The sequence below is a fragment of the Eubalaena glacialis genome, chromosome 5 (assembly GCF_028564815.1).
Source record: "Eubalaena glacialis isolate mEubGla1 chromosome 5, mEubGla1.1.hap2.+ XY, whole genome shotgun sequence".
NCBI classification, from domain to species: Eukaryota; Metazoa; Chordata; class Mammalia; order Artiodactyla; family Balaenidae; genus Eubalaena; species Eubalaena glacialis.
In genome coordinates this window covers 118,397,480-118,424,619 of record NC_083720.1, presented here as the reverse complement: position 1 = coordinate 118,424,619, position 27,140 = coordinate 118,397,480, and positions in this window count along the sequence as shown.

Below are 27,140 nucleotides of genomic sequence, written 5' to 3'. Positions count from 1 at the left end.
GTACCTGAGACATAGTAAGCAAAATGTATGTTCTTTTTCTTCCACTTCCCTCCCCCACCTTCTCCTCTCTCTACCCTCCCCCTTCTCTCCTCATGGTTGCTGTTTTTATTACACAGCTTTGAAAGAATTTTATACCCAGTCAAGTTATCAATGTGTGAAGGCAACAGAAAGTCATTCTTTGATACATATGGATTAAAAATATGCTATCCAGGCAACATCAAAAAATAATTTGAAAACCTGAGTCACAACAATACAAACTGTGTCAAAGATCAGATGGGAAATAGTGGTTGCAAAGGGCCATTAGTCCAAATTATTAGTAAAAATTACTAGACTAAGTTATTAGCCTAATAATTTTTAAAGTACCACATGAGTTACAAAATTTGGCTTCCCTTTAAATACACAGCTTCTGTTGTATAAGACATTAAAGAAGGAAAAATACAGGATTCATATCTTAAATTAAATTACAATCTAGAAATTGCAGAGTATTTGAAAGCAAAGGCACAAAGCATTTTAGTTTTCATCAGTGGTAGTTAACAAATGATTACTTTGCCCTTAACTCTTATGGTTACTGTAATATAATTTTATGACTGTCTTTGGAAACCTTAAGGTAGTTACTTAAGGAATAAGTATAGATTTTGTTCTTTCCAAATTAAAGATTATAAATGATAGCAAAAAAACCAAACTTCTATTCAGGAAAAGTAAATAGGGGAAAATCAGCAAGCAAATATTTTAAAAGAAAAAAAAGAAAATATATATTGATAGAAACATGACCAAGAATTAGTAAGATTACTAAACATATATTAGTTAAATATCTCAATGAAACAGCAAATCCATTGGTATGCTATTTATAATTTCCTCACCCAAAACAAATATATGGAAATATTGGCAAATAAATGCAAGGCAAATACAAGCCAAAAGAAAGTGATATTAATATGACATAAAGTAATTTAAAGCAAAACCATTAAATGCCATATGGAGGGTCATTTTAACCAAAAGATAGTAAAATTAGTAACAACGATAAAACATTCAAAAATCCTCATGCCTGGAATAATATTGTATCAGTAGCAGAGAAGGTGAAAGCTTTTGAAATTCAAAGTAGTTTTAGCAAAATTTAGTTATCATGAGAGATTTTAATTACCATGATAGATCGATTAGACAAGTAAATTATTAAGAACATAAGTACTTTATCTCAGTATCATTAGAAATAAAATAAAATAAAGATAAGATACCTTTTTCTAGCTATCAAGTGATCAAATATGTTTTGAAAATATCCATATAATGGCCAATGTTAACCAGTGTTTGTTGAGATAGACCCTCTTGTGGTTGATGGATGTGTATTTTGATACAATTTATGAGGAAAAACAACTTGGTCATATCCTTCTAGAGCCTTGGAAAAACTCATATTCTTTGTCAGAATATTTTCAACCCTTGGAGACAGATTGGACAAAGATTTATATCTGTGCACATTAAATGTGGAATTTTTTGAATAGAAAAACAATGTAAATAAAGTATTTATTAGCAGAGGAATGGTTAGATAAATTATTTTTGCCATACATTATATTATACTTGAAAATATCTGTAATAATATCTTTGAAGAATATTGATTGACATTAGGGAAAGGAAAAATAACAATAATATTTATTACTATTATAAAAGGAAAATTATTTAAAAATTCAATAAACAGCATGGTTCTATTTTTGGTTAAAAAATAGAAGTGTATAGAACAATGTCTAAAAATAAATGGCTAAATGTTAACAGTGGTTATATCTGGGTGGTGTGACAGGTAATTTTTCATGTTCCTTTTTGTTGATTTTCAAAAAAAAATTTAGATAAGAAAGAACAAGGAGAGAGTTGCTAAACAAATGTGTAGAATAGAATGCTTTGAAAAATACCTTTTCTGAATTATTCTCTTGTCTTTTTAATATTAAATAAATATTATTTATTATATTATTTATTGAATATAATAGCTACAGACAAATATATTTCTCTATTGTCTTCCTTCCCCAAGACCTACAAAACACTGAGTGTGACTGAAAAATAGGAATATCAGCCAATTAATCATGTTTCTCTAGCATACTAATAAATTTTAGTATTTATATAGAATTCTATATATTAGGAAACATTTTCACAATCATTACCTTATTTAACTTTCACAACATTTCTCTGAAAAAGGTGATACTATGATCCCCAATCTACAGGTGAGGAGACTGAGGCTCAGAAAGATGCAAGTTACTTACCTAAGGACACAGATAAAATCCTGAGCTCTTTCCCGCACTCCATCTGCACTGCTGATGCAAATATTTCAAGTCCTCTTGAGTTTTTATGAGGATCCTGGTATCACATGTTATTACTATTGCGTAGATATATCTAAGAAAGATGGAGAAACAGTTTACTCCCAGGAGTAACAGATTATAAAAAGCTAAATTAATGACTCAAAATTGTGATTCCCAAGAAAAATTCATATGCATTTCGTTTTACTTTTCACTGGGCTACCAGTTTTGAGGCACATGGAACCAACCTATGACTGTAAATTTACACCTATGATCTTGCTCTTTTTAAGACAATTTTTTTTTTTTACAATAGTTTTAGATTCACAGCAAAATTGAGAAGTAGGTACAGCACCTATTATCTTAATGTCTCTCTACAAGCCACAAGTCACTCTGGACGTTTTGCCCTTTTGTGACTGATTTTAACATTCACTTTATTCAGGACTTTGGGCTACGTGTAAAACTCAGCCGGGCATTAATGGAAGAGCCACTGGGTATTGAAAGTGAGTATATTCAGCATTTTGTCTGGGCTAGAAGTCAATCAGAATGCAATCATTCATTAAGCCTCCTGCAAGCAATAGCCACTGTGCTCTGCCAACATTCATCAAGTTAAGGGCCAGGAAATGTGAGCGCCAGGGCAGATCTCTGAAAGAGACAGCACAAAAGTCAGCTCCTCTCAATTACAACGCGGCAGTGGCCTTCTTCCTCCGACCTACGCTCTCAGAAGGGAATCTGAGAGGCAATTCAGACCTTTTTCATTGGGTTCATTCCCAACAGGAATATCCTATAAGAAACAAACGAGGATACTTATTTTCTTGTTCTTGATTTTCACAAGAATGGTTGGAACACAGTGCCAGTGTCTTGCTGACTCAAGAAATCAAACAAGCAAGAATGAAGATGAGGGACTTCCATGGCGGTCCAGTGGTTAAGACTATGCTCTCCCAATGCAGGGGGCACGGGTTCAATCCCTGGTCAGGGATCCCACACGGTGTGGACAAAAAAAAAAAAAACAAACAAACAAACAAAAAAATGAGCTAAAAGAATGAAGATGAGCCGTGAATACTGGAGTCACGTTGAGAGAGGATATTGAAGTGGGAACGCTCAACAGCTTTTTAGGAAGACAGTTGAAATCTTAGTTCTACCTTGTGCTAACTATGCATTCCTAGGCAAGTTCTTTATTTTTTCTGAATTTAAGTATATTTATCTGTAAGCTATCTACTCCATAGGGTTATTACAAGAAATAAACAAAAAATGTAAAGTACCTGAAAAAAAGTGCACAGTAAGTGGTAGCTATTATGACAAGGGCAAAAGATCATTGAGGTTTAGAATATTCTCTTTCATCTGAAATTTGGATATGGCTAGCTTTTTAAAAAATTATTATTATTTATTTATTTATTTTATTTATGGCTGTGTTGGGTCTTCGTTTCTGTGCGAGGGCTTTCTCTAGTTGCGGCAAGCGGGGGCCACTCTTCATCGCGGTGCGCGGGCCTCTCACTGTCGCAGCCTCTCTTGTTGCGGAGCACAGGCTCCAGACGCGCAGGCTCAGCAATTGTGGCTCACGGGCCTAGTCGCTCCGCGGCATGTGGGATCTTCCCAGACCAGGGCTCGAACCGGTGTCCCCTGCATCAGCAGGCAGATTCTCAACCACTGCGCCACCACGGAACCCCCCTAGCTATGTTTTTAAGAGTCAGATAAAGAGTTAAAACTTTGAAAGCAAATGGTAGTGATCAAGAACTGAAATAAGTCTGAGGAACTCCTTAGAGAATGCTCAATTCCCGTGGGTCTCATTAGGAAACAAGAGTGATGTATGCTTCTCACATGAGCCTAAAAAGATGTTTGAAGCTCACCTGTCAGCATGGAGACATCCAGAACAATTACTGAAAACAAAGGGAGCTTTTACAAGTCCAAGATGTTTTGACAGCAGAGGAAATGACTAGAAGCAGACTTGACTTTTTGGAATGCTCACTCATCTCCATAGTTTCTGTGGGGTGCACACGAATGCCTATGTTATGAGGTGGATGAATTATATAAACTCAACTGCTTAATTTTCCCTACAAGTACATGTAAACTTGATGTAGTTACCTGTAGATTAAAATGATATAATGATGACGTGAAATCTATTGTCCACATGGTAACATGCTTTGTATCTGTTCTCAATGTAATTTACCACGTGTCATTTCATGGCCCTGCATCATTCCTGGAACAGTCACGTAGCCGTGAGAATTCTAGCTGAGCTCATGGTCTCTTTCTGCCTCTGCGTGTGAGGAAAGCCCACAGTACAAGTCATAATCGGAGTTTCCTCTTTCGCTCAGAAGCCTATGGCATGCAAGCCTGTAATTCTGGAATGCATGACTCCATGGATGTGGAATTGGAGTCTTGCTTCAAGGGTTGGGCTCAGTGTTACTGTACGGCACATGGCCACAGCGTTGCTGGGCAACAGGGTTTGTTTTCCCGCTGCTGGGATTCCCACTTCTGCTTCCCTAGACGCTTGTTACATACTTGATCTGTGTGGTGTGTTCTAATTCTGTTTAGGAGGGCGGCTGCCAGCAACCCAAGCATGCAAGGGGGACTTTGGTTATATAATATGTCTCTTCTGTTACAAGGTTAAAGAATAATATAAATCGTTCATTATAAAGATGAGCTGTATGGATGCGATTGTAACAGTCTTGCTTGCTGCCACCTGTTCAAAAATCTCCAACCAGTGGCCCCTGTCCCACTCTTCTGAGGGTGTCCTAAGTTTTCATCTCTGAGGAGTCCATGTAAAAGTAGCTGAGAGAGGATAAAGAAATGACTTATGTGTCAGCAAGGATGGTTTACTGGAAACGTATTTCACACTAGCCTGACAGAAGAAGTTGATTACTAATTCATCATGGATGGGACAACTTTCTTTAGGACATTGGTCATCTCAGCCTCAAATACACAAATCTAGACCTATGTTCACGCCCTGTCCTGTGGGGAATTGAAGCTATTTCCACATGATGAGATTAACAGTGGCTGTGGTTGGAGACAAAAATACTTAGAACCTTATTCTACCTAAGAAAAGTGCTATCACATAGACAGAAAATTTAAAATTGCTGCTGTTTTGAAAGTACTATAAGTGTTTTGTTCTACCCTCAGATTGCTATGCTTGTATAGCAACACCGCAGTAGGTGCCTTTCCACTTCTTTACTCCCTTCTACACTTTCCCAACCTTCTTTTTAGTGCTTTAAAATTTTTTTATTAATAAATTTTAGTATGTCAGGAGTAATGAAATTTTTACTTGCTTATGGATTATAAATGAAGAATATAACAAATTTAAAATTGTTAAGGACAACCAGATTCCAATTAAAGGGAGAAATGTAAAGGGAGGAATGTAAAGCAGAATCTCCCTGTCTTATGAAATGTAATCTGCTAGATGGGTGTGCTGAAAAATATTTGACAACTGGCTCTAGGAGTAGGTGGAATCTTTAAAAAAATTTGTTTTTAATTGAACTATAGTTGATTTACAATATTGTGTTAGTTTCAGGTGTACAGCTTCAGATTCTTTTCCATCGTAGTTATTACAAGATTCTTTTCCATTGTAGTTATTACAAGATATTGAATATAGTTCTCTGTGCTATACAGTACATTCTTGTTGTCTTTCTATTTTATATGTAGTGGTGTGTATCTGTTAATCCCATACTCCTAATTTATCCCTCCCTCCCTTGCCCCTTTGGTAACCATAAGTTTGTTTTCTATTTCTGTGAGTCTGTTTCTCTTTTGTAAATAAGTTGATTTGTATTATTTTTTTAGATTCCACATATAAGCAATATCATATAATATTTGTCTTTCTCTGTCTGACTTAACTTCACTTAGTATGATAATCTCTAAGTCCATCCATGTTGCTGAAAGTGGCATTATTTCATTAATTTTTATGGCTGAGTAGTATTCCATTGTATATATATTCCATATCTTCTTTATCCATTCATCTGTTGATGGACACTTAGGTTGTGTCCATGTCTTGGCTATTGTGAATAGTACTGCTATGAACATTGGGGTGCATGTATCTTTTTGAATTAGGGTTTTCATCTTTTCTGGATATATGCCCAGGAGTGGGATTGCTAGATCATATGGTAACTCTATTTTTAGTTTTTTGAGGAACCACCATACTGTTTTCCATAGTGACTGCACAATTTTACATTCCTACCAACAGTATAGGAGGGCTCCCTTTTCTCTGCACCTTCTCCAGCATTTATTATTTGTAGACTTTTTGATGATGGCCATTCTGACTGGTATGAGGTGATACCTCATTTTAGTTTGATTTGCATTTCTCTAATAATTAGCATCTTTTCATGTGCCTCTTGGCCATCTGTGTCTTCTTTGGAGAAATGTCTATTTAGGTCTTCTGCCCATTTTTTGATTGGGTTGTTTGTTTGATAGAGTTGTATGAGCTGTTTGTATATTTTGGAAATTAAGCCCTTGTCCACTGCATCATTTGCAAATATTTTCTCCCAGTCTATAGATTGCCTTTTCATTTTGTTTGTGGTTTCCTTTGCTGTGCAAAAGCTTATGAGTTTGATTAGGTCCCATTTGTTTATTTTTGTTTTTATTTATTTTGCCTTGGGAGACTGATCTAAAAAAATATTACTATAATTTATGTCTGAGAATGTTTTGCCTATGTTGTCTTCTAGGAGTTTTATGTTGTCATGTCTTATATCTAAGTCTTAAAGCCATTTCGAGTTTATTTTTGTGTATGGTGTGAAGGTGTGTTCTAACTTCATTGATTTACGTGAGATTGTCCAGCTTTCCCAACACCACTTGCCTTTTCTCCATTATATATTCTCTCCTCCTCTGTCAAAGATTAATTGATCATAGGTGTGTGGGTTTATTTCCGAGCTCTGCATTCTGTTCCATTGATCTGTATGTCTGTTTTTGTGCCAATACTATGCTGTTTTGATTATCGTAGTTTTGTAGTATTGTCTGAAGTCTGGGAGGGTTATGCCTCCAACTTTGTTCTTTTCCCTCAGGATTGCTTTGGCAATTCTGGGTTTTTTGTGGTTCCATATAAATTTTAGGATTATTTGATCTAGTTCTGTGAAAAATGTCGTGGGTAATTTGATAGGAATTGCATTAAATCTGTAGATTGCTTTGGTGGTATGACTATTTTAACAATATTAATTCTGCCAATCCAAGAGCATGGGCTATCATTCCATTTCTTTGAATTATCTTCAATTTCCTTTATCAGTGTTTTATAGTTTTCAACGTATAGGTCTTTCACCTCCTAGGTTAGGTTCATTCCTGGATATTTTATTTTTTTGATGCAATTTTGAATGGGTTTTTTTTTTTTTTTTAACTTTTTCTGATATTTCACTGTTAGTGTAAAGAACTGTAACAGATTTCTGTATATTGATCTTGTATCCTGATACCTTGCTGAATTCATTTATTAGTTCTAATAGTTTTTGTGTGGAGTCTTTCAGGTTTTCTATACAGAGTGTCATGTCATCTGCATACAATGACAATTTTACCTCTTCCCTTCCAATTTGGATAGAGTAGGTGGAGTCTTGACTTGTAGTGTTTGGTGATTTCCATGGTGTAAATACTCCTTCTATGGCTGATTTCAAGTTACCATCTCACTGTCACTGAACACAGAGTTGGGAAGAAATGCGTACAGCTGGATCTCTGTACAAGCTGGCTTCAACACACCATGGCTGCTAGATGTTAATAGGATTTCAGGAAGAAAGTATTCATGGTTTAAAAAAATTGGGGAACACTGAGTGAAGTTAAACATATGTGGGAAATTTTACAACATTTAAAATATTATTTTGCATTTTGAAATTCTAAGACATTTTTTATAATTTATTTGACACCTATCCACATCTAGTGGGACACTAGTGCTCCAGGAAACACAATTTAGAAAATGTATAAATTAAAGCTTTAATTTTTGTGTTGTTAATCTCTTAAACTTTGTAATTCTTGTACGTTACAAAAGCAATATCAACTCAAATTAATAAAGCACCAATAGAAATATAAAGTTAAATTCTCTCTTTTAATTCCACTTCCCTGAATTAATCAATAAGGGCTTGAGGTATGTCATTTCATACCTTTAACATATAAACATATACAAAATAGATCTACATATGTAATAGAAGTTCTCCATTACCTTTGTTTAAATTGAGATATAACTGACACATAACATTATATTAGTTTCAGGTGTACAACGTAACAATTCCATACTTGTATATATTGCAAAACGATCACCACAATAAACCTAGTTAACATCCGTCACTACACATGGTTACAATTTTTTTTCTCGTAATGAGAACTTTTAAGATCTACTCTCTTAGCAACTTTCAAATATGCATCATCTTTTCAAAAAAACACATTATTCTGCCACTTAAAAATATTTTAACCTTCTTATTGTAAACAAAACAGAATTAGCAAACCACACAGAACAAGTATGGGGCTTAGTACAGAGGTTCTCAAACTTTAACATGCATCCTTAAACCTGGAGGGACTGCCAAAGCACAGATTGCTCAGTCCCATCTTGAGAGTTTCTGATTCAGTCTTCAATTTTAATCTCTGAGGAGTTTGTGTAAAAGTAGCTGACAGAAGATAAAGGAATGCATGTGTACCAGCAAGGATGCTGTTTATTGGAAACATATTTCAAACTAGTCTGACAGAAGAAGGTGAGCTAGGGTCTGAAAATTTGCATTTCTAACAAGTTCCCAGGTTATGCTGATGCTATCTGGGATCACATTTGGAGAACCTTAAGCTTAGTGAATTGTTTATAAGATGAACACCTTATAACCACAATGCAGAAGAAAAATAGAACTTTGCTGCCATAGCCCATTCTAACAAGAGTTCCTGTCTCCCTTCCATGGTAACCACTATTCTGACTCTTAGGGTAATCACTTCCTTGTGTTGCTCTGTGTTTTTTTTTTTCCTTATGAAATACATTTTATTGAACAAATTGGGATCATCCTGTACACACTGTACATGCCACAACATGGTATATTCCCATGTCAGTCAAATACTAATCTATATATATATTTATATTAGTGTACTTTATTTTTAGAGGAGTTTTAGGCTCACATCAAAATTGAGTGGAAAGTACAAGAGTTGCCTTATAAATCCCGCCCCTGCCTCCCTCCCCAAGCCCCTAACTCAGTCACTATCGACACTCCTCACCAGAATGGTACGTTTGTTACCAAGGATGAACCTACACTGACACATCATTATCATTCAAAGTCCATATTTTATATTAGGGTTCACTCTTTGTGTTGTACCTTCTATGGGTTTGGACAAGTTTATAATGACATGTACACACCATTATAGTATCATAAAGAATAGTTTCACTGCCCTAAAAGTCTCTCCTTCCCCCTTAACCACCTGGCAATGACCAATCTTTTTACTGTCTCCATAGTTTGCCTTTTCCAGAATATCATATAGCTGGAATCATGCAGTATGTAGACTCTTCAGATTGACTTCTTCCACTTAGTAAAATGTTTAAAGTGTAAGATTCCTCCATGTCTTTTCATGGCTTGAGAGCTCATTTCTTTTTAGTGCTGAATAATATTCTATTGCATGGATGGACCACAGTTTACTTACCCATTTACCTACTTAAGGACATTTAGTTGCTTCCAAATTTTGGCAGTTATGAATAAAGCTGCCATAAACATGTGTGTGAAAGTTTTTTTGTGGACATAAGTTTTCAGTTCATTTGGATAGCTACCAAGGAGTACAATTGCTGGAACTTATGGTAAGAATATGTTTAGTCTTGTATGAAACTGCCAAAATAACTTTCAAAGTGGCTGCACCATTTTGCATTCCCACCAATAATAAATGAAAGTTCCTGTTGCTCCACATCCTCACCAGCATTTGGCATTCACTGTCAGTGTTTTGGGTTTTGGCCATTCTAACAGGTGTATAATGGAAACTCACTGTTTTAATTTGCATTTTCCTAAATGACATAGAATGTTGAACATCTTTTATGTGGTTATTTGACATCTGTATATCTTCTTTGGTCAGGTGTCTGTCCAGGTATTTTGCTCATTTTTGGTCGGGTTGTTTATCCTCTTATTGTTGAATTTCAAGAGTTCTTTGTATATTCTGGATAACAGTCCTTTATCAGATGTGTCTTTTGAAAACATTTTTTTCCAGTTTGTGGCTTGTCTTTTCATTCTCATTGACAGTCTTCTACTGAGTAGAAGTTTTTTAGTTTGTCTGAAGTCCAGCTTATCAACTATTTATTTCATAGATTATGTTTTTGGTGTTGTATCTAAAAAGGCGTTGCCCTACCCAAGGTCATCTAGGTTTTTTCCTTATGTTTTTTTCTGGGAGTTTTACAGTTTTGCCTTTTACATTTAGGTCTATGATCTATTTTGAGTTCATTTTTGTGAGGGGTGCAAGGTCTGTGTTTAGATTCTTTTTTTTTTTTTTTTTTTTGTATGTGGATGTCCAGTTAGTCCAGCATTATTTGTTGAAAAGACATTATCTTTGCTCTATTTTATTGTGTTTGCTCCTTTGTCAAAGAGCAGTTGACTATATTTATGTGGGTCTATTTCTGGGCTCGCTATTCTATTTCATTGATCTGTTCTTTTCCCAATACCACACTGTCTTGATTACTGTAGCTTGAAGTCAGTTAGTGTCAGTCTTCTGCCTTTGCTTTTCCCTTTCAATAATGAGTTGTCTATTATGGGTATTTTTCCTCTCAATATAAACTTTAGAATTAGTTTGTTGATATCCATTAAACAACTTTCTGCGATTTTAATTGGAATTGCATTAAATCTAGAGGTCAAATTGAGAATAACTGAGAACAATATTAAGTCTTCCTATCCATGAACATGGAATATCTCCTCATTTATTTAGTTCCTCTTTAATATCTTCATCAGAATTTTGCAGTTTTCCTCATATGGATCTGATACATGTTTTTTTGGAATTATACCTAAGTACTTCATTTTTTGGGATGCTAATTTAAGTGGCACTGTGTTTTTAATTCCAAATTCCACTTGTTCATTGCTGGTATATAGAAAAGTGATTGAATGTTGTGTATGAACTTTGTATCCTCCAAACTTACTATACTCATCTGATTGGTTCCAGGAGTTTTCTGTAAATATATATATATATATATATATATATATATATATATATAAAATATATGTATATAATTTCCTTTTCTTTTCTTGTTGCATAAGCCAGGAATTGTAGTATGATATTGAAAAGCAGTAGTCAAAGGGGAAAAACTTGCCTTTTTCCTAATCTTAGTGAGAAAGCTTCAAGTTTCTCACCATTAGCTGTAATTTTTTAAAATAGATATTCTTTATCAAGTTGAGGAATTCTCCTCCATCCCTGGTTTTCTGAGAAATTTTATCATGAATGAGTGTTGGATTTAATCAAATGCTTTTCCTCCATCTATTGATATGATCATGTGATTTTTCTTCTTTACTCTGTTGATGTGGTGATTTAAATTAATTTATTTTCAAATGTTGAACCAGCCTTTCATCCCTGGGATAAGTCTCACTTTATCCCATATGTATAATTTTATTCCACTTTGTCATGGTGTATAATTCTTTTTATACATTGTTGGATTTGATTTGCTAATATTTTGTTAAGGATTTTTGCATGTATGTACAAAAAAGATATCCCATGAGACTTTTCTTTTCTTGGAATGTCTTTATCTGTTTTGGTGTCAAGGTAATTTCGGCCCCATAGAGTGAGTTAGGAAGTATTCCCTCTGCTTCAATCAGCCAATTAAGTTTCTGGTGAGAGCTCTCTCCCTAACTTGTAAATAGCCAACTTCTCAGTGTGTGCTTACATGGTCTTTCCTCAATGCATGCATGCAGATTGAGAGAGAGAGAGGGAGAGAGGTAGCTATCTTCCTCTTCTAAGCCCATTAATGCTATCAGATTAGGACCCCTGCCCTTATGATCTCATTTAATCTTAATTAACTCCTCAAACCTCTGTCTCCAAATACAGTCACATTGGACATTAGGGCTGCAACATATGAATTTTACAGAGATACAATTCAGTCCAAGTTACCCTCACTGCTTCCTTCTCCAATGCTCTTACTTTCTTTATATAGATCCAAGTCTCTGAATTACATCATTTTTCTTCTCTCTGAAGAGCTTCTTTTAACTTTTTTTTTTTTTTTTGCAAGGCAGATCTACTGGCAACAAATTTTCTAAATACTTGTTTGAGAAAGTCTTTATTTCTCTTTCACTTTAAAAAATAATTTCACAGGAAAGATCATTTCACAGAAGGAAAATTTCTAGGTTGGTGTTTTTTCCTCTCAAAACTTTAAATATTTCATTTCACTCTCATTTTGCTTGCATGGTTTCTGAGGAGGGTCAGATGTAATTCTTATCTTTTCTCCTTTATAAGTCAGTTGTGCTTTCTTCTGACTTTTTTCAAGATTTTTCTTCATCATTGATTTTCTGTAGGTTGAATATGATATGCCTAGATGAAGTTTTCTTTGCATTTATCCTGCCTGTTCTCTGAGTTTCTTGAATCTGTGGGTTGGTGTCTGACATCATCAATTGGAGGAAATTCTCTGTCATTATTTTTTCAAGTTTTGCTTCTGTTCCTTTCTCCCTTTCTTCTCTAGTCATCCAAATATACATGTGTTACACATGTTGCAGCTGTCCCACAGTTCTTGCATATCCTGTTCTGTTTTGTTTTTCAGTCTTTTTTCTCTTTGCTTTTCAGTTTTAAAAGTTTATATTATCATATCCTCAAGCTTGGAGATTTTTCCTTAGCCTTGCTCAGTCTACTAATGAGCTCATTAAAGACATTCTCCATTTATGTTACTGTGTTTTTAAATTCTAGCATTTCTTTTTGGAGTCTTTTGTAGGATTTCCACCTCTCTGCTTACATTATCTATTTGTTATTGCATGTTGTGTACTCTCCTAATTAAAACCCTTAGCATATTCATCATAGTTTAAAAAAATTACTGGTCTGAAGATTCCAACATTCCTGCCATAGCTGACTCTGGCTCTGGCGCTTGTTCAATCTCGTAAACTGTGCTTTTCACTTTTTAGTATGCTTTGTAATTTTTTCTAGAAATTTGGTCAGGATGTACAGAGTAAAAAGAACTATGATAAATAGCCTTTACTGCTGTAGTTCTAACGTGTGGGGGGGGAGAAACCTTCTGTAGTCTTATGATTAGGTCTCAATCTTTTGGTGAGTCTATGCCCTTGGAATGTAAATTTCACTGGGGCTTCTCAATCGTTTTTCCTCCTTTAGGTGGGACAAGATGGCTAGATGGGGCTGGAGTTGGGTATTTAGGTTCTGATAAAATTCCAGCAGGTTATGCTTGGGTAAAATAGTTTCTCCTGAGGGCAGGCCTTGTTAAGAAGAAAAGAATGCTCTGGCATATTTCAAGATTGTTACTTTTACCCTCCTCATGCTGGAAGCACAGGGGGGATTTTTCTCTGATATTTACTGAGGACCTTGTAGAGCTCCTGAAAATGACATTCGTCAAAGTGTGGGAGACACCCATGACTGGGTTCTCCTGCAGTTTTTAACTCTCAGAGTTGCCCACACTGAGTCTCCAGCAATATGTCATTTACACTTCAGGTTTTCCTACCCCAGCACTGGTTTCTCTGGACTTTTCTGCTCATGGGTTTCTGCTCCAGTAAGTTGTGATTCTCTGTATCTGCCCATCTGCCTATTCAGTTTTGGGGACAGCAGTTTGCCCTGTGACCTCACTTATCCAGTGGATCTGAGAAGAGTTGTTGATTTTTCAGTTTACTCAGCTTTTTACTTGTTTTTAGGATGGAGTGGTTACTTCTAAGCTCCTTATGTGCTGAACTGGAAACTGGGATTCTGCTTTGTGTTTTTAATCACCCAAGTATGAATCCATAGACACGAATTGACCAAGCTTGCTTTTTTTTTCCCAATATGATTTGTCTTTTAAACCTGTAGAATGTGTTTTGTTGAAGAACCCTGGCCATTTCACCTGCAGAGTTTTCATAATCTGGATCTTGTTGATTTCATAATGCTGGTACAGTTCAACACAGTCATTTGCCATCTAATTGAAAAATAACACAATCATTTTCCTTCAAATTGGCAGCTGGCTCCAGAGGCTTGATCAGACCCATATCCAATAACTTTGGCAAGAATATTAGTGGTTTTGAGTTTCTTCAGCAGGAGGCACATAAAGTCTGGCTTTTGTTTTATTTTTAAATCAGTTTTATTGTGGTATAATTTATATACAATAAAATTGGTGAATTACATTTAAAATGTAATATTTGATGGGTTTTGATCAATATGTACAGTCAAGAAACTGTCACAATACTGGTATTGAACATCTCCATCACTCCAAAATTTCCCTATACCTGTTTGTAGTTAAACTCCTCTGCCCATCCACTATCTCCTAAAAACCATTAATCTTTCCATCACTATAGCTTTACCTTGTCTATAATTTCAATAAATGGACTCATACACTATGTAGTCTTTTGTGCCTGTATTCTTTCACATTACATGAAGCTTTGAGATTCATCTCTGCTTCTGTGTGGATCAGCAATTTAATCTTTTATTATTACAAAGCAGTTTTCCATTGTATGGGTTTATCACAATTTGTTAATCCATTTACCAGTTGATGGATATTTGAGTTATTTCCAGTTTGGGGCTATTATGAATGAAACTGCGTTGAATATATCTGGCCCTCAAATAAGTTCATGCAAACAGCAACCCAACTCCTCTCCTCTGAGCATGCAGTCCCAACCTGAATCTGCCAGTTTTGATTCACTTAGCAGTGCTTTCAAGCAGCTGTTCTTTGTATTATATCCAGAGTTTGTGGTTGTTTTCTGGTCTGTTATGAATTTAGTTTGCTATTTCCTAAAGTCTTTGTTCTCAAAATGGTGATATTCTTATTTTATTATTTAATTTTCATTTATAATTGTATTTGTTTAACTATATATTATTTCATAAAAAGACAACTCCCACATTTACTATTTAATTACCCATGGGTATAGTTTATATTGGAAAAGCAGGATAAATGCTTAATTCTGTCTTTTTATTTATCCAGCTTTCAAGATAATGAAGTAGCTTCCAGTCATTCTCAGAAGATGACTAATAAGTTTTTAAAAATATATAATTATGATCAATAACTAATAATCTTGCAAAACGGAAAGCACAAGCCTGGTGAATTCTACCAAACACTTAAGAAGGAAACCTTACCAATTCTCTAATATCTCTTTTGGATGATTGAAGCAGAGAATATTCTTCCTAACATTGTATGAGGACAGCATTACCCTAATACCCAAACCAGGTAAAGACATTACAAGAAAACTACAGACAAAAGTCTCTCATGAACACACACACACAAATCAACAAAATATTAGCAAATCAAATCAAACAATATATAAAGAGAATTATACACCACAACCAAGTGAGATTTATCTCAGGGTTCCAAGGCTGGTTCAAAATTTGAAAATCAATTTGTGTAATCCATCACATCAACAGGATAAAGAAGATAAAAACTCACATGATTATAGCAACATATACAGAAAATGCATTTGACAAAATCCAACACTTATTCATGATAAAAACTCAGCTAACTAGGAATAGAGGAGAATTTCCTTAACTTGATAAAGAATATCTACAAAAACCCTGCAGCTAATGGTGAGAAACTTGAAACTTTCTCACTAAGATCAAGAACAAGGCAAGGGGGGCTTCCCTGGTGGCGCAGTGGTTGAGAATCTGCCTGCCAATGCTGGGGACACGGGTTCGAGCCCTGGTCTGGGAAGATCCCACATGCCACGGAGTAACTAGGCCTGTGAGCCACAACTACTGAGCATGCGCGTCTTGAGCCTGTGCTCCGCAACAAGAGAAGCCGCGATAGTGAGAGGCCTGTGCACCGCGATGAAGAGTGGCCCCCACTTGCCACAACTAGAGAAAGCCCTCACACAGAAACGAAGACCAAACACAGACAAAAAAAATAATAAATAAATAAATAAATAAATTAAAATACTTATTAAAAAAAAAGAAGAACAAGGCAAGGATGTCTTCTCTTACTACTCCTTTTCAACATTGTACTGTGACTACTAGCTAATGCAATAAGACAAGAAAAGAAAAATGTCATTATGAAATTATGTATTTAAACATGGTACATGGTTTTACCTTGTTACCAATTTTTATTGTAACTATTGTGTTTTGGCTCTCTAGTTACTTTGACTGTTTTTATGTGAGAATTTAGAAAGATCTAAAAGCTGTACCTTGGCCATCATCTTGCCAAAATTCACATTTTTTTCCTTCTTAAAAGATAATGGCTATTTTCCAGGTCAATGCATATAGATCTAGTACATTCTTTTTATAAGCTGAATAATGTTAAGTTTTAAAATGCAATTTATTCAGCAATTTTCTTTTATAATAAGCTCTGTCATATATATTGAAAATATCATCTCCCAGTCTATTTTTTAATTTCGACAAAAAGTTTTAATTTTTATGTACTCAAATCTGTTGGTAATTCTTTTATGGTTTCTGGGCTTCACAATGTTCTTAAATTATCTGATGTTCTCAAAGTTACACAAATATCTCTTAAATATTCTACTACAATATTTATTTTTTTGACACTTAGTTTTAAAATTGTATGATTTATTTTTTTGTGTGGTATCAAATATGGTATACTTTTATTTTTCTGGATGGGTAGTAATTGAATAAAGTACACTTTATCCAATATATTGTAAAATCATATTTATTATATTTAAAATTCATATGTACTTGGATAAGTTTCTAGACCCCATATTCTCCTATTTGTCTATTCCTGTGCCAACATATTCTATTAAGATTATAGTAAGTTGATAGTAATGCATTTTATCTAGTAGGACAAGCATCCCTTAAGTTTAATTTTCAATTTAATGTTATTGTCAATTTTTCATAATTGCCTTTGTGAATGAAATAGAAAATATAATTTTTACTTTACTAAAAATCCTTTATTGTAATTTAATAGGAAATGCATTACATATATATATTAATTTGGGGAACACTGACATTTGAATGAAATTATCTTTTTCTCTAAGATAGCTACTCTTCCAAAGTTATTCAGGTCTCAATTTTGTGATTGTTATATATATAGAAACAGACATAGATTTTACAATTTTTTGTTGATGTCTACGGAATTTTTTAAATAGTTTTTTATGAGCTTGGTCACACAAAAAATTTACTTTCCAAAAAGTACAGGTTTTTCAGAGCATATTCTTTGAATATGATCAAATAAGGATAGAAAGCAACAATAAAAAGTTGTCCAGGAGAGTTTTCATATACTGCTGGTGAAGGTATAAGGTGGTGTATCAATTTTGAAAACTGTTTGACAAATTAAAGCTGAACATTGAATATATACATACCCAGAAATTTCACAGCTAAGTAGAGGCCCTGTGTACAGATGTATACCAAAACACAAGAGTGTACATAGTAGTACTGTTTATACTAGCCCCAAACTGGAAACAGCCCTAATACTCTTCAGTTGTAGATTACATAAATAAATTCTGGTATCTTCAATCAATGGAGTACTATATAGCAATGAGAAAGAACAAACCGCTGTTACATGGGAAAAGATAGATGAGTCTCATAAAGACAATATTAAATAAAAGAAACCAGAGAAGAAAAAGTATATACTATATAATGTCATTTATATAAAGTTAAAAAATGGGCAAAACTCATTTATGGAAGTTGGGATAGTGGTGCCCTTGGGGACATAGCAACTGAGGGGGAATATGAAGATCACTGCAGAAATGATGATGTTCTCTGTTGATCCTTTTGTGAAAAGTTATTAAGTTGTACATTTATGATTTATGCACCCTTTTGTATGTATGTTATACTCTAGTAACAAATACACTTAAGGATGTGTCCAAGATATATTGTTAACTGTACTTTATTTCCTGAACAAATAAGCAAAAAGCCACTCCCCAATCCACACAACCAAACACATATATCTATGTCAGTACACAAATAAACATTTTTCTTCAGATGGAACAGACGGTTTTTTTTGTTGTTCATCCTTTTTTTTTTTTATGGCAGTTTTAATCAAAAGAAGTTTTGACAAATGGCTCCGGTAGAATTACAATGTTGAGAAAAGATGAATCTTAATGCAGAGGAAGGAAGTGTCTGGTCCTGCCTGCTTCATTTAAAGCTATCCAGCTGCCCCAATGCCATGGGAGCAGCATCTCCAAGAGCAGAATACCCAATGACCTTGCACGGTTTAAGGTTTTAAACCTGAAGTGCTTACTCTAAATCCATCTCACTGTCGTTCTCAAGTTCCTGCAAATCCCAGTGCTTCTGACCCCGTGTTTCTTCTCACAGTCAGGGCTCTACACACCTCTTGTACCTCTTACTTTTTTTTTGACCCAAATTATACCCTCCTAATCATGCTGCCCATGGTCCCCTGAATAAAGAGATGCCTGACTCTCAGCATCTGCATCTTGGTGTAGCCTCTCTCACCATTTTTCCAGTGCCTCTAGATTGTTCTTGGTCCTGAAAAAGGGTTCTGGACTGAGGGTATAGATTTTTTAAAAAAAACTTCATTTTAAAATTCAGACTTACAGAAAAGCTACCAAAATAGTAGAAAGAATTCCTGTATTTTCTTCTTCCAGATTCCCCATTTAACATTTGACCACATTTGCTTTTTCATTTTCTCTTTCTGTATTCTCATTATTTGTGGTAAGTTGTTCTATAAAGTCAGCACAAACACTGAATTAGCAAGTACTGACCTCCCAGTGGAAAAACAGGCTCCCCTGAGACTCTGCTCACAACATTCCCTCAACTGATCAATACCAAACCTTGTTTAACGTACGTGTCTATCTAAGGATACTTTAAAAAACATATATCATTGATTCATTAACATTGAATTCACAGCCAATAGCACTGTAACCCATGCCTGAATGGAGCTTATCTAACATATGGCTTCTCTCCATAAAGTATATCACAGCTGTCTTGCACTTAGGAACAACAAACAGCACTTCAGCTCTATCATGGGGGCCTTTTAAGCAGCAAAATCACCAACAAAATGCACAAGAATGCAAACACTGTGGCACTAAATTGACTGTGAAAAGGACACTTATTTGCAGCCTGAGAGCTGAAACAAGAAGGCAAAGCATCACTTGGTCACTCTCCTCTGGGAAGTGTGTGTTGGGTGACACACATTTTTCACTGCTCTGCACATGTCTGTGAATGACTGCAAAAGCGCAACAAGTATTGATTTTGTGGTTACAGATAATTTTAATGAGTAAAAAATTTGCAAGTGTGAAGCCCATGAATAATGAGGATCAACTATATGTATGTATACATGGATATATGTAGAGATACACGCACACACACATATTTCTGAACTGTTTGAAAGTTGCACATACGATACTCCTTTAGTCCTAGATATTTTAGTGTGTATTTACTAAAAACAAGGACGTTATCTTATACAACCACATTACAGTGATCGCAACTAAGAAATTAACCTTGATAAAGTATTGCTATTGCAGCTACAAATTTTATTTGTATTTCACCAATTATTTCACTAATGTCCATTATATTTCAGGATGCAATCCAGAATTACATGTTGCATTTAGCTGTCATATGTCTTTAGTGTCCTTTAATCTGTAAGAGTTCCTTAGTCTTCATTTGCCTTTCATCAATGCTGCGTTTTTGGTGGTATCAGGGTAAGGAAGTAACCAGGAGAAAATTGTGAAAGATGTAAATGAAGGGGGATGAGAGAATATTCTTTATTAAACACTGCTGGATTATCATTAAGATAACTCAGAGGAAATGTATCAATGGGAAGCAAGAACTAATGTTTTGCTGCCTACTATACTAGTACAATTTCATTCTTTCTGAATTAATTCCATCTTTATGCAAATGAGGGCAGACACTGAGGGTCAGAGAAGAGTTAAGCATTTATGGAAGGTCACATAACTAGCAGTGGTGGGATTAGAACTCAAACCAGTTTAATAAGGCACTAAAAAGCAATCCTCTTTTAAATATACATCCTAGTATTACTAAGATGGCATCCAATGAAACATCAAATAATCTCAAGTATTACATAATTGCTATATTGCCTTTATTTTTCTCATCCTCTATCTTCAAAAAAAAAAACCCAAAAACAAAACCTGCAGAAACAATATAAGAAAAACAGAGTGGGCTTTAACAAAACAATTGTAAATCCAAATAGAATCACTAAAAACTTTCCATCAGGAGATGGCTCAGAGGCAATCTCATTATCATTTTTCCCAGCAGCATCTTCCATGAGGATGCATTTAATTTTATTGTTAAACTTGACTTTTAAGATTTGTAAAAAGCAGTATTTACAAAGTTTTTAGCTGAGTCTCCCTTAAGGAAGGAGATACATAGATTTGATTAGTCTGTGTTCTCAGGCATGTTGGAAAGGGATATATCTTGGGAGTTAAGTTTGAATTTAGGGACTGTAATTCCAACCCAGGAAAAGTCTGTCTGCTTAACTAGAATACTTGTTCTTGTCCCAGTGGTCAGGTGAATACCCTGCATGGTCAAATTGCTTTGTAAAAGCTGAAACCAACAGCATGTGAGAGCACCAGGTGGTACGTGGGATGTTGGTGACATCTGAACATCTACATGAGAGACAAGCATGAATCGTTTCTCTGATTTTTCTGCCTTTGTTTGGAATCATATAATCAGAAACAGAACTGGAGGGAATATAAGAAATCATCTCGTCTAACCTCTAATTTGGGGAATTATTTCCTATTAAAATGATTTTTTAAAACTCTAACATTCAGTAAATGCTGATGTGTTCAATATTACGCTAGGTGTGTTTCATTGCTTAGGTTTCACAATTCTCTGAGGTGTGTGTAATTCTTCACAGTTTATAGGTGGTGAAACTGAGGCTCAGTAACTTGTCCTAGGTCACACAACTAAGAAGCAATAGATTGAAGTCTGAAGTCAGGGCTAACCAAAAAGTTTGTGCTCCTTTCATCCCATCACTGATTTCCTGGGTATAATATTTCCATCTTCTCTGAGGGACTTGCTGCTATGCTAATAGTTATTGATGACTGCGACTGGTCTAAGAAAAATTGTGAATTAGGTGAAATCTGCTCTTGGTATCTCCTGAGTCATCATCTTAAACAACCCTTTTACCAGGCTGGCTCATATGCCTTCTTCGCCCAGTGTCTTTGAAGATTGTTTTTTCCCTTTTTACCACTCTGATTTTCTCAGATCCAAAGGTGTCACCTAGATAGTCAGATAAATTAATACTTGTGAATGTGAAAATGGGAAATTACTCGATGAGTATCTTACAGAACATATGCACTTTTCTTTCTAAAACAGAGTTAATATGGTGTCAAATTCATTGAGGTGAGATTTTCAGGCCAATCTATAGAAAGTTGTATGGGATCAAGTCTGTTAGTGAAGTAGAGAGAAGCACGTCTGTGAAAATGGGTTATTAATGCTCAGCTCTTCTATGTTATCTGTTTCATAACTCCTGATAGGTTAACAACATAGGTACAGGAAATAAAAATGGTACATCAGGGGATGTAAAGGAAGCTTGAGTTCTGAGTTCATACAAACAGGTTATTATTATGACATTACACACAGAGAAGTTTAAGAATGCTTTCCTAACATGTTTTCATTATCTTTTTGCACTGAGATTTATAAATAATATAAAATGTAGTAGCAGAAATAACAGAATCTGAATAAAGTAGTCATGATAGCATCAAATGTATGTTGAAATCAACTAGCGATCTCTAAATCCACAGCATTTCACTTATTTCATTGTGCAGAAGAGCTTCAGATGGCTGGAGAGTTTTAGAATGCCCTCACTCTACGAAATAGAAACATGGAGAAGTTTTTGTTCCAATCATAATGTCTGCAGATTATTGTACGTCAAAGAAAAATTCACATCTGAAATCCATGTGTTTAACATCTGCAGAAGGAGGAAAAAAAGGAAGGTCTGACCAATTTATTACAAAACTCTAGATATGAATAATCTATCCATGTATAGAAATATGGAAACTTAGGAAATGAAATGGGAAATCATTGTTATCAAATATATTTTATGGTCAGTAATTTCAAAGAAAAAACCATATACATTGAAATATACATGTGCACAAATGTTTCTATTATCTAATCCAAATTAGGTGATAAAATAATGATAGAAAGCAGGGGAGTTAACTAGTTCTAAGGCAGGACAGTGAAGATAAACTGCTGTCCTTGCAAAGGAAAGGTAAACAGCTTCTGATCCTCCATATTTAGGGAAATCTTGTTAAATATCACCTTACTAAATTCCAGAAGCTGTGATGATCTGCGTCAGTAAAGAAAATGTGAGTGGGGCTACCATCTTGTTAAGGTTGCAGTGGTTCACCCTCATCTGCCAGGATCCATCTAGTGTTTGCGAGGGTCTAGATGAGGTGATAGAGAGATGACGCACTGCCAATGCATCCTTCAGTTCTTTGATGGTGATGGATATCTCTTCTTGGATATTCTTCATGAGAGGTGGCCTTTTGTCTGATTTACTGACTTTGATTATTTCTGTTTATTTACCTTAGTTGGGGGATGCACATTTCAGAGACTGCCACCATAATATCTCTCACTCCACCAATGTGAGCAGCTATGTAGGTATTATATATTTAGAACCTGTGGAAATTACCAAAGGGTAGGCTCAAGGACCTATTGGACCCACTATCAGATGATCCTGGCCTATAACTGCATTGATTACCTGGCTTCCATAAGCTCTCATTCAAATTGGAGGAGTGAAATGCTATTCTGATTCTTCTGGGAAAGTCTGGGTATTATTTATTCCCCAGTGGTCTTCATCCTGGGAAATGACTTCAGGTTTCTTTGGAGCAAGAAAGAAGGAATATTTACTATATATACCTGAGTGGCATTGGTGCATCATTCTTCAAAGGGACCTAACATCTCCTTCAAACAATATTATAGATGTAAAGTGGGAAACTAGGTGGAAGGTGGTGATTTTCCACTATAGTACTGACATCAGACTTCTGCTCACCAGAGTTCAATTTCTGCATATACACAAACCAAACAAAACCTTAGTCAGCTGTTCTTATATCTCAACTCTGCAGACATCATGATCTATTCACCATCACCAGAGATCTCTGTGTACTCAGCACACTAGATATCTCTTTGGTCTTGATGCCATGTTATTAATTCCATACACCTTGACTCTGATGGTTAGGAGTTTCCCACAGGCTTCTGCCATTCTGGAGCTCAGTGCTATGGTAGAGAACAGTCACCACCAAGCTTCTCAAAAATTCCAGTGTTCCCTTAACTACAAAACATTCATCTCTGAGGTCAACTCAAGGACGGACAAACAGACAAGAGCACAGAAATAGATACATGTTGGGGAATTTGGTATAAATCAGTAGGCAATCCGTGAGGAAAGGATTTAATAAAAGGAGCTGTAAACATTGGTTCCGCTTAAGGAGAAAATAATTGTATACCTGGATTATATCCCTATCTCTCACCATACAAAAATAAATTCCAGATAGAGATATCTTCAATATGAAGAGCAAGCCAAAAACAAGAAAACCAAACAATAACTTCATGATCTTAGGGTAGGAAAAGACTTGTTAAATAAGAACACAATAAAACAAAAACAAAAGGTACTAACTATAATGGAAATATTGATAAATACGACAACTTAACATTAAAAACTCTAATCCAAAAGACAACCCACAAATTTGGAGAAGATATTTGCAATATTTTAGCACAGGATTATATCCAAAATATTCCAAGGTCATCTGCCAATAGGTAAGAAAAAAAATCTAGTGATATAAATAATATGAATAATAAATTCATAGACGAGGTAATCCACATGGTAAATTATAATGAAAATTAAAGTGGTAATGAATTACTATTTTGTACCATCAGACTTCCACAACTAAATATCTCAAGAGTTGGAGAGAGTGTAGGGTAGTAACAGTTATATACGGCTAGGGGTAAAGTATTTAGTGAAGCTGAATGTGTTCATATCCTACAATGCAGCAGTTTCATTACCAGGATGATTATAATTGGAACCACACAGAAAACGTCTTCCTCCCTAGCTTGTCATGATATTCAAAAGTCCTGCAAACAGGTACTTGCCTTCAGATTAAGTTACTGTTTATGAAAAGTCACGGTTGAAAGGCAAATATCTTTCATTGGAGGAATAAACTAACCAGCAATATGGATTATTTTATCACCTTAACTTTTCTCTTTGACAAGAGTACTAAGGGAGGAGCCATGGGAAGGACAAAAACAATGCCTTAAAAGTGAAAAATACTATTGAGAGGGGATTCAAGGAAATGGAAATAGGCACATTGTCACCTTTTCCTCCTTGTCCAATTTTGACTCAGCTCCATCTTTTCAGTTAAACCTCTACTGGGTTTAATGAAGCCTTTGGTCTAGTGGGAACATTAACAGAGAACACTCGTGAGGGACTTCTTTCCCAGTGAGGTCAGTGAGCCCTTGGAAATCTACATGGGGGCAATAGAATAAGGATTGTAACATGAGAGACACTGGGACATTGCTGGATTGATAAGCATTGTGGATCAAGGTTATAGGAGGAAGGTAATCTTGGCTATATTTCATGAATGTGACTGGTTTCCCTGGCCTCCAATGGAGAATTGGCTGAGTCCCCAGCCCTGAACTCGTGGGAGTGAGAGAAAGGGAGGCTCCCACTGGTTTCCTAGTAGGGGTCTATAGCCCATGATAAGGGACACTTGTACTCTCAACTCTCTGGGGGACATGTTGTCTCTTAGAGTAATCCAACAACCATGAGCCCCAGTGAGCAGTCAACAACAAGAACCCAAATATGCAAAATAATAATAATAACAATAATAATATTATAGTAGAGCCAAAAACCTAAGAAGAGATACGTGAAAAACAGATCATGTCCCTAGTGAATTAGACCTCCTGAAACAAGCAGATGGGTGCTCCAATCAAGATGGCAGAATAGAAGGATGTGGAGCTCACCTCCTCCCACAAACACATAGAAAATGCATCTATATGTGGAACAACTCTCACAGAATACCTACTGAACGCTGGCAGATGATCAAAATTTCAAGAAAGATCTCCACATAATGAGGTAGAACAAATGAAATAGGCAGATGACAACATGAACAAAAAAATAATAAACATGCCTAAAGAAATTAAAGTTGAGCTTTAATTGTATATTTGTACAAAAAGAGATCTAAATGCAGTACATAAACCAAAAATATAAATTTCAAACTAAGTAAATCAGCAGATAGGATATCTGTTGCAGTGATAATATAGCAACTAGGATTAATTTACCCTCTCATAGGGGCTTCCCTGGTGGCTCAATGGTTAAGAATCTGCCTGCCAATGCAGTGGACATGAGTTTGAGCCCTGGTCTGGGAAGATCCCACATGCCGTGGAGCAACTAAGCCCGTGCGCCATAACTACTGAGCCTGCACTCTAGAGCCCGTAAGCCACAACTACTGAGCCCATGTGCCAAAACTACTGTGTGCCTAGAGCCCTTGCTCCACAACAAGAGAAGCCACTGTGATGAGAAGCCTGCGCACCACAACGAAGACCCAACGCAGCCAAAAATAAAATGAATAAAATAAATAAATAAATAAATAAATAAATAAATAAATATATATATATATATAATTTACCCTCTCATAGTAAAGAACCAGAAAACAGAATAAAATAGATGAACAAAGTTTTCTGATTGTGGGCAACAGGCTGTGGCAAATAGTGATCCCAGGGAGAAAGCAAACAAAATTGGTGAGCCCTACAATCACATTGATTTGCTGCCTGCAGGCATTTTTCAGATCACCATACAAGCAAGTCCTTCAAAGCAGAACACAGTAATTTCACTGAGTTGAGGAGACAGAGATCAGAATTTGAAGAGGTCAAGGCAGCTAAAATTTTGGGGCTGAGTACCAGAGAAGAGAGAACCATGCAGAGAAGAGCTCCAGAAATTTGCATAAGAGTCCCCTTGACTCTGTTGAGAACTCACACAGATTTGGAAGACATGTGAGTTCTGACTAGCCAGACTGGAGTGTCCCTGTTGAATTCTCAAGGCATTCAGTGAAATCCTAGAAGAGTCATGCCTTAGTATTAGAACCAATGTATCTCCAGCATAAAAACTACTCTAGATCCATCCTAAGAATGTTTAAAAATAATCTTTTGGAGGACTAAGTATGCCAATAAATTAGTAATTTAACTGCAAATCCAGAACGAAGTCTAGCACTCTTTAAAGGAAGAAAACATAATCCAGTATTTAATAATGTAAATTTCACAACATTCAGTATCCAACAAAATTTCTAGATGTGATGAGGCAAAAACACAGAGAAAAGTTAATCAATGGAAAAAGCTTTGAAAATGACAGGGATGGTGGAACTATAAGACACAAACTTCAAAACAGCTGTAGAATTTAAAGGAAAGCATGAATATAATGAGAAGAGAAATAGAAGATATAAAAATGACAAATGGTACTTCTAAAAGTGGAAAATACAATATCTGAAATGGAAAATTTACTGCTTGGGATTAATAGCAGTGTAAATTCTGTAGAAGAAAATATATGTGATAGAAACAATTCAAACTAGAGCAGAAAGAGAAAAGAGATTTAAAAAAATGAACAAAGCAGAAATTAGTGAAATATAAAGTGAACAAATAAAATGTAAAGCCAACAGCTAGGTCTTTGAGAAGATCAGCAAAATTGATAAACTCTAACTAGATGGATCAAGTAAAAAAGAGACAAAACACAAATTACTAACATCTGGAATGAAAGACAGGAAATTACTGCAGATTCTACAAACATTAAAAGAGTAATAAGAGATTATGATTATGAACTTTAGTCTAAGCAAAATAGATAACATGAATTCCCTATACTTATTAAAGAAATTGAAGTCACTCTAATTGAATTATGCCCACTCCTTGTACTCCCCGAAATCCAGGTATAGGTGGTTTCACTGCTTAACTTGATCAAATCCTTAA